General features: G+C 43.3%; 1 long non-coding RNA gene across 1 annotated transcript; it reads right to left on the bottom strand.

Moving 5' to 3' along the window:
* Positions 1-3629: 3629 nt before the first annotated feature.
* Positions 3630-5408, bottom strand: LOC129770260 (uncharacterized). The gene is made up of 4 exons (XR_008742080.1): positions 4417-5408; positions 4236-4366; positions 4007-4176; positions 3630-3946 (listed from the first exon to the last, which is right to left on the bottom strand). It is a non-coding gene; the product is annotated as an uncharacterized LOC129770260 (long non-coding RNA).
* Positions 5409-7177: the final 1769 nt, after the last annotated feature.

Below are 7177 nucleotides of genomic sequence, written 5' to 3'. Positions count from 1 at the left end.
ACCCTAATCACCCGCCCTCGCATCCAGCTGTTCCTCGTTGCTTCATCCATTATCAGAACTAAGTTCCCCACCGCCACGTCCTTTACTCCTCCTAGCCAGAGGCTCATCTATAGGAGACATCGTAGGTTGTACGATGCCTGATGAACTGAGCAGGAGAAAATGGTTCGCTGTTATGGATTCCTCATTTTTTTTTATCCCAACAGTTTATTTTATTAGGCTCATTTAGCAATTCAGCCGTAACAGACCAGAATTCATTCGTGTACATTTTTTTTATCTTAAGATAACTTTTGTTGTATATTACACTGTTACCACTTTGAGGCGTAAGAGTATCGCTATCTATCGATAAACATTTGTTTTATCTATAACACAGTAGGCGTTTAGGCGTAAAAGAATTCCTAATTCTATCGATGCACAACACATGTCGTCTTTTTCGGCGTAAGAATATTGCTATTGTTCGAATGTTCACAGATGGGCTGTTCACAGCGGGACTGTTGATATGAGGCTTCCTTTGTTGCGTTATTAATAGTGCCAATTACCGATGCAGCAGACCGAAAATGTGAGCGGTAAGGGACTGGGATTACCCTCACATGATGATTGTTGCGTGGACATAGTAGCTAGAATAACACACGAAGATGGTCAGTTGAGAGGCCCTGAGTTATGAGCTCATGATCGTTCGCTTAGTAGCGGACACGCAACCAATTAGGCTACGAAGACCCCCATGGATTCCTCGTTGTCCGAATCAAAAGGAATATATGTCAGCGGCCTCAAGTTCACCATTAACTCAACCTCAGCTTGTTGCTTGTTGATTCCATGTATTTCTTTAACCAATTCGTTGTTTGACCCACGAAAATTTGTTCCCTGGTCGCTATATATTAGGCTGTCAAAAAAGTCCTGCGGTATTTCCGCGAGGTGCCGTTGTAAGCGCGTAGTTCTAGTTGTATTCATTGTATCGAGTCATACTATAGCTTGTTGGAATGGTTGCGCGCTATAATATAGTCCTTGACAGTGTTTTGTTTGGTTAGGTCGTTCGTGAGTTATACACCCTTATCATAGTTTTCGAACGAACGGGATACGTACGCAAATCCCATCCTTGTTTTCGTACGAGCCATTCGTCGTATTTTCAATTTACAGTCGTACTAGATCAAGTTATTGGTGTACTACATTATCGACATCGTTGACAGTCAGGAGGTGTTTACGTATCGAACGTGTTTAATTTATGATACAGAGTTATCTGAACGTTTGAGTTTATTTGTGTGGTTTTGATTTGTGCAGCTTAATAAAAACGAGATATAAAACTGGTAAGATTTCTTAAAACATGTCCGGACGATTTGTACTCTGAATAATATGATTGTTCGAAATTGTTGAACGCAGATAATCTTACGCTAGAGGAATAAGATCCGGCTATTCCAAATTGCGGATATCCGGCTATCATACTATCGGACATGCAACACGTGTGTATCCGCCCCATTCGACGACTAGTAAGCTATTGGCATTGAAAAAATCCCTGCTATGCAACCGCCGTCCGGTAGCAGTAGATGACTCTATGTGTAAAAATTTGCAGCAAGGTTCCGTCGCAATTACGAGTTCAGCAACCGGAACCAACATGTTACTGTGAAAAACTTCATAAGTGCAGATGAACAACGACACCAAGATACAGCAAACGAGAAAGAGCCATAATGGGTGTCGGCAGGACATACCTCTCGCCTGGGCACAATCGAACTTTGTGGATTCGATGAAGATACTTCAATCAAGGCCTCGCCAATCGATTAGTCGCCGAATGCTCATAAAAAAACAACGTTGAGAATGCAACTGATCCACCACAAATGCAACAACAGCACAAACCAACCCAACAGCCGCGTTATCCATCCCAACGTGAGCTTCAGTTCCATACCCAATCCATAATGCAGAACACTTTACTCCGTAAAAAACTGCAGAATCAACGCAAGGCGCTTTGTGATCAGAACAGTCGAATTGCTGCCGCTACCGCTGTGATTAACAACGGTGAACCAAATACAGTTGTGCAGCAATTCGTACAATCGATTCGTCTAAACATGCAACGAAGTTTTTTGGTTCTTAGTCAAACTGCTAACCGGCCGGTGACAAATATCCTAATGGTACATATTTCTCTGCAAAGCCGACTGCAGGAGCAACTACTCTCCGTCACGCAAAAATTGTGTCAACAGAAACGTGGTCCCATGAGCGCTAGAACTTCTTAGGAAACATCGAATTCTACAGATCAATTCTTACATGTTACGAAAGAACTGGATTCTTACAATGCATTTACCAGTGCCGAAATTGTTATATTTGCAACATTCAAATTTAATGATGTTTTGTACTATATATTACCGTTCCTTATGATTGTATTTTTATATGTTTGTGGTTTTTCTTAATAACGTGCTTCGTTCCATCATTGTTATATTTTTTATGCAAGCGGAATTTCAATACAAATTCTCACTATCTAATTTATATTCTGCAAAATTGCACCGATTGATTTGTCGTTAGGTTTTCCCATCAAGTTTATTATTATAAGACGATTGTAAATTATAGAAACGAATGTTAATTTTTTTTCGCTTTGTTATTTTTTGACACTACAATCGCTAAATATTTTCTGCAAAACCAAGCGTTAGCATCTTGTATATTGCCTAAAAACAGCCTTACGGAGGTCGGCGCTCGTCGAAAAATTCCTCCGGAAGCCTGTTGGACGGTACCCGGAACAGACGTGCTCACTTCGATTCTGGATACAACACAAGTGATGGAGGTTTCGATAGTAAGCGTTAGTCTCAGGAGGGTCCGGACGATAGTGGTGGCACCTATTCGCCCAAATGGTCGCCCATTCCAATCCACATATGCTTTAGTGGGAAACCACCACCAGCTTCAGTTGCACCAACAGCAGCAACATTTTCCTGTTGTCATCTGCGGACCCAGGTCTTTCAGTTCTGCTCAGTGATGAAAGCCACGGTGGTGGTGGCATAATACGTTCGCTTGAGGAAGAGTTCAAGAAAGGCATCGCGCTGCAGGATCAGCTTGAGCGAAAGAAGCTGTCGAATAAGAATAAGTAACGTTATTGATCGCATTCCAAGATCAACTAACCTATTTATTAATTCGTAGGGTCGATATTTCTTCAGAATATGATTTGACACTTAAAAGTGTCAAGTCCGATGAGAAAATACGAACGCTAGGAAATATCCAACCTTATAGGTATACCTGATCACTTTGAATGAAATATAAATTGTATCCCATAACATATTTTAATATTCCTCCAATACAATATTCATGACAAACGGCGCCAGTGGTTGTATGGTTAGCGTAACAGCCTCACAATCCGTTCGGCCTGGGTTCAATCCCAGCTGGCGTCGTTGGGATTTTCTGAGGCGAAAAATCTCTGGTTACGTCTTCCTTCGGAGCGGAAGTAAAAGAAGTTGGCCCGGCTCATGAGTTGTTGAGTCTGATAGGTAGGAACAGGTGGAGTCGCCTCCCTGATGTCGGTGATTGGCACTAAAGTGGCGGAAATAGGCCGACGAAAAATAAGCGAAGATAAAAAAAAAAAAAAAAAATATTCATGACTATTCGAATTAAAATAATGTGTAGTAAACAATACGTTCACTGAAATTTCTTTATTACCCTACAAACATGAAATTATTTTTCGCGACCATTGCTGAAATTCATGAGCTTGCTCGATCTTCGTCCAGCAGCCAGTTCGAACATCTCTTTGAATGAGTTGATTTATTAATCAACTTTTTTAGAAAAATTTGTAACTTCTCGTTTTGTCAACCAGAAAACAACTGATAGCATCCATTCAATATTAATGATCAACACTGGACATCCTGATGTATCCATGCTAGGTCTTCTATAATCTTGATTATATCATGTACGGCCGCTTCCTTCTTAGTTCCATCCACGTCGATCTGCAATTTTCAACAGATTTGATTGTGTCAGTCAAATTTCCCTGTAATATTCGAAGAAATTCATAATTCATAATAATTGGGTGGTATTTGTGTGACCAGACCAATTGCATCGCTGACTATGCCAAATAGCACACAACTCGTTGTCGCCGTCGTTCGCTCACCAAAGTTTTGCATCACGAGCGAACCGTGGTGGAATACATTGACCACATCACCGAGATCGCATTGAGCAACCTTTGGTACTTGCTATCGTTCGTCGTCCGTTGCTGCGGCCCTTCAAATAAAAACAAAAATTATTCGTATTATAAACAGAGCTACGGAAATCTTACTTACATCTTTTAGGCAAACAAATAGATTGTTCTGTTATCCGCTCGAGGAAATCACTGTCATCCAATTTGGTTAATAGTCGCGAGCGATCTCCTCAAAATTACCTCCAGCGTGACAGATCGCATCAAATCAATCGCCTGTAAAAAAACCATTACTCTGAGGAATCCAAGTTATTAATCTTGTTTACCCTTGGTTTTACAATATAATGCCAACACGTTAATGAAATGGTTACGATCGTACAGTTGAATTGATGCTAGCTAATACACGACGGTTAAACTCAATGAGAGAATAGCACGCGCCCTTGATTCCCTTCTCGCTAACTTGAGTGAGGGCTCCATCCGCGTAGTGATAGATGATAATCCTTCCTACTTTGGGTTCCGGTTCCACTTGATGTACCAGTGCTGTGCCGACGATGCAATAAGTATTCGAGTCGTTACCCAACTTCGCCGAAATCAGTGACATAGTATACTCCGTTTGCATGAATTGATGTGCATGTAGCAACTCGAACGTATTCTGATCGATGATAAGTAGATTGTCATTCTTCGGCATAAGCTTCGAGTAACCGGTCATGTGCTGTGAGCGTCTCCGTTAAAGCATTGTTTTCGGTTACCGTTGGCTGTTATTTTTTTTTATCGCCCGGGTGTGCTTTTTTCGCGCGTTTTAGAACTGTTCGAGATATCGTAAAACGCAGTGTGAACTCGGAATTAGTGAGAAAAGCAGAATCATCAAAGCCTGGCAAGGCCAGCCGGCTTTCAGTTTTCGCCGATTTGTCGCCATCGCAATCGAAGTCGGACATCGGTGCTCAGTTGCACGCACACAATACCAGCGCGATTCGCTGTTCACTTACAGCAGTGTGAAGGAGAGCATCACTTCTTAGTGGTGTGTGATAGTGCCGAGCGCTCAAGCGCTCCGATTGAGAAGCAAGCAGCGGTTGCCAGTTCATCAGCACTGGGTGCATTGTGATTATAAGTACCAATTACAGAATGGCAGAAGGAGGGGGAGGATCTCCAGATATGGAGATCTCTGATGATGACTCCCCTCTGGTTGAAAAAACAAATAAAGGAACAGCGAAGACACTTAAACGCGTTCCTACATCAGAGGATGTTTCGTCCGGGGACGAGTCTGCTAACTCTAGCAAGCCCCCCTCTAAAAAACCTGCAAATATCTCCTCTCCAACCCCCCTCGCTCCTACCCCAGCTCAGATTTCGCCTCCCCATCCTGTTGTCCCCGATCCCCTTCAATCCTCGTCATCTCCTTCTCCTCCTGTTGTCTTCTCTCCACGTGTCAAGGTCTATCCTGAAGATGCACCTGGAACTGGTCCGTGGGTTGTTTTCTTCAGGCCTAAGCCAAACGGAAAAGCACTTAATGTTATTCAGATCATGAAAGATCTGGCAAGATACTCCTCCGTGACAGAAATTACGAAGGTTAGACCGACCAAACTGCGTGTTGTCGTGGCTGATCGGAAAGACGCAAACGGTATTGTCGTCGACCAGAGGTTTACCCTGGAATATCGTGTCTACGTGCCTTCCCATGACGTAGAAATCTCGGGGGTGATAACCGAAACGGGTCTGACGTGCAAATCAATTATGGAAGGAGATGGCAGATTTAAAAAGCTGCCTTTGATTAAGGTTAAAATCTTAGAATGCCGACAACTCGGCAAAGTCTCCCAGGAAGGGAAAGAATCGAAATTTACGCCGTCCGACTCGTTTAGAGTCACTTTTGCTGGCTCCGCCCTCCCTGACTACGTTATGGTGGACAAATTGAGGCTACCGCTGCGACTCTTCGTGCCAAAGCCCATGACTTGCCTGAAATGCAAGTCAGTTGGTCACACAGCAGCTTACTGCGCCAACAAGGAGCGCTGTGCCACTTGCGGAGAGCAACATGTGGACAAATCCTGCAGTGCGATTGAGCAAAAGTGTCCATATTGCGGAGGAAATCCGCACGTGCTCTCGGCTTGTGAAACTTACAAGAGTCGCTGGGAGAAGCAGAAGCGCTCTTTAAAGGAACGCTCGAAGCGCACTTTTGCGGAAATTTTGAAGGGCGCTTCTCCATTGGCCCAACAGCAACAACCTTTAACCGCAAACAATGTCTTCGCTTCGCTGCCAGTTGACGAAATGGAAGCGGATACAGCTAACGAGGGCACACCGTACATCTTCCAAGGGAATCCCCGGCGCAAAAATGTGACCACTCCCAAAGTTCAAGGACAAGCCCCTCCGGTTATACCCTCTGTTAGCATGCCTAAAAAATCGAGTGCAGCGGACAAGCAAAATCAGGTTCCTCCTGGCTTCCGTGGGAATAATTCACCTTCGAACGACCCAGCACTCGAAGGGACATCAAAAACCCCAACTGTCCCTATTTTACCGTCCAGTTCAACTTCCCAATCGGGATTTATAAAGTTGACTGACCTTGTGGCTCAAATCTTCACATGCTTTAATGTTTCCGACTCCATCAGAACCATTGTCATATCAATGCTTCCAGTATTAAAGACAATTTTGCAACAATTGATGCAAACATGGCCCCTCCTTGCAATGATTATCTCTCTTGATGTCTAATTCAAATAGAGAGGTCGGAGATATCACTGTTTTACAGTGGAATTGTCGTAGTCTTATCCCTAAATTGGATACATTCAAATTTTTAATTCATAACTTCAATTGTGATGTTTTTGCTCTGTCCGAAACTTGGCTTTCTTCGCGAGATGATCTCTCTTTCCACGATTTTAATATTATACGCTTGGACCGTGATGACAGATACGGAGGGGTGCTATTGGGGATCAATAAGTGCCACTCATTTTTTCGAATTGACCTTCCACCTATTGGAGGGATTGAAGCTGTTGCTTGTCATGCAAACATCAGAGGAAAAGACCTCTGTATTGTCAGCTTGTATTGGCCTCCGAGAGCTGCGGTTAGCCGCAAGCAACTTGTTGACATGTGCTCACTCCTTCCTGAGCC

Source organism: Toxorhynchites rutilus, chromosome 2, assembly GCF_029784135.1.
Source record: "Toxorhynchites rutilus septentrionalis strain SRP chromosome 2, ASM2978413v1, whole genome shotgun sequence".
Classification (NCBI taxonomy): domain Eukaryota; kingdom Metazoa; phylum Arthropoda; class Insecta; order Diptera; family Culicidae; genus Toxorhynchites; species Toxorhynchites rutilus.
The sequence above is the reverse complement of the archived record's forward strand: the minus strand, read 5'-3'. Positions and strand labels throughout refer to the sequence as shown.